We start from the raw sequence: 1,850 nt of genomic DNA on the forward strand, positions 1-1,850 counted from the left end.
AGAGCTAAAGCAGGGCAAAGGCCCACTGTGCCAGGCCCAGTGCACTGCTCGAGGCCACTTAGCTTGCGTACTTCGGCATTCTACATGGAGGCTGTTCAAAGAACCGCTGCCTGACCCAGACATGGGCCCTCTTCAACGCTGATGATGTAGGTAGAAGACTGTGGAGATGAGGTCTCAGTCCCAGAGCTCGGGCCTCTTCTGAAGGGGGCGACGTATGCCTGTGAGGATCCGCCCTGGTCATGCCAAGCTCAGCAGACAGGAGCTGAGCCGATCCCAGCAGCCAGGAAAGCAGCTGCTGCGATGTCATCCCCCAGGCATCTGGGTGGGGTTGCTGAGCCCTCTCCATCCTGCTTCCGCCTCATTTGTGTGTGTACATCTGTCTCCTTCACTTAACTGAGAGTCCCTCCAGGCCAGCAACGGCATCTGATTCGCGTCTCAAGCACACTCATCCCATAGCCCACACCCTAGAACCTGGCACTGAATGGATGATAGCTCAGTATTTGCAAGGGTGCCCAGTAACCCAAAAAATCCATAAAGATGAAGCGTGAAGTCACCGCTGCAGATATGGGTCAGGAGATCAGTAATTCTGGGACAGGCAGCCTGTGCCCTGGGACACAGCTGGGGCTTGGATTGATGTGAGAGCTGTGTGTTTCTTAATCTAAAGGAGAGCTGGCTTGCTTCCTCCACCCATGAGGGAGGTGTAAGGCCTGTTAAAGAAGCACTGGGCTCTCCAAAATTTTCCCACAGCCACACTGGCTTTGCAAGGCATTTCTCCCCCAACCTTCCTGCTCCTCCTCCTCCTCCTATTCCTATTCCTATTCCTCTTCCCTTTTTGCATATGTATTGACTTTCTCCATTTTACCAGCAGTATATGCTCATTAAAGAACATTTGAAACATTTCAAATAAGAGAAAGGAGCAGAAAATGTCATCTACATTCCACCCAACCGAAGATAGCCACGATTAATATTTTGAAATGTTTTCTTCCAATATTTCCCCTAATCTTTCTGAGCAGTGAGGGTTTATATGTGTTTGCTTTATTTTCTACTGCTTAGGGACAACTGACAACACGGTGCAGAAGGGGGAGGCAAAGCAAATGTCAGGAGAGTGTCATCGGAGTCTCTGCTGTGCGTCTGATGTGCTCTGTGGTGTTTGGCTTGCCCTGGCGCTCCCTGGGCGGCAGTTTTCCTATCTGTGTAATGGGGTATTGGATTAGGGAAGTGCACAGCTTTCTTCCAACTTAAAGATTTTGGAATCCATTAAGGAGGCAGGGAAGGCTGCAGGAAGAGGTTGTTATTTGAATTGAGATTTGAAACTGGAAACTCTGTTAATACATTTGGGAGATGGCAGAGTCTAGGGAGAAGAAAAGGCGGTTGCAAAGACAAAAAGGTTGGAAGACACAAGCTGCCTTTGGGGTTGGCCCCTGTAGGTGGAGTGTGTGGGAGGTGTCAGCGGGAGATAAACTAGGGCCAGACAACATGGCTGGAATTCCTTCAGTTGAAGGCCCTCTGCGTCCAAGACGGGAGCCAAGCACAGGGTGTCGGTGAGCCTACAGAGTAGATAGAGTGGCTGTTGGGAGACGAGCAGGGGACGAAGCCAGCCGCCGCTCCTCAGGTGTGAAATCTCGGGCGGAGCTGGCCTTGCTAGCCAGGCCTGTGAAATCAAGGAGGGTGGAAGCCTGAGGCCTAAGGACACCACCTGCAGGCACAGTACAAATCTGAGGGTAGAGGGCTTAAAAAACCTGGAATCTGAAAGAAGGAGCAGAAACCCCAATAAGAACACAACTCAAAACAAAGGAAAAGTAAAAAGAGTAAAATACTGACCTAGACACAGAGTTTCGATTATCCTGGAT

This window comes from Kogia breviceps, chromosome X (genome assembly GCF_026419965.1).
Source record: "Kogia breviceps isolate mKogBre1 chromosome X, mKogBre1 haplotype 1, whole genome shotgun sequence".
Classification (NCBI taxonomy): domain Eukaryota; kingdom Metazoa; phylum Chordata; class Mammalia; order Artiodactyla; family Physeteridae; genus Kogia; species Kogia breviceps.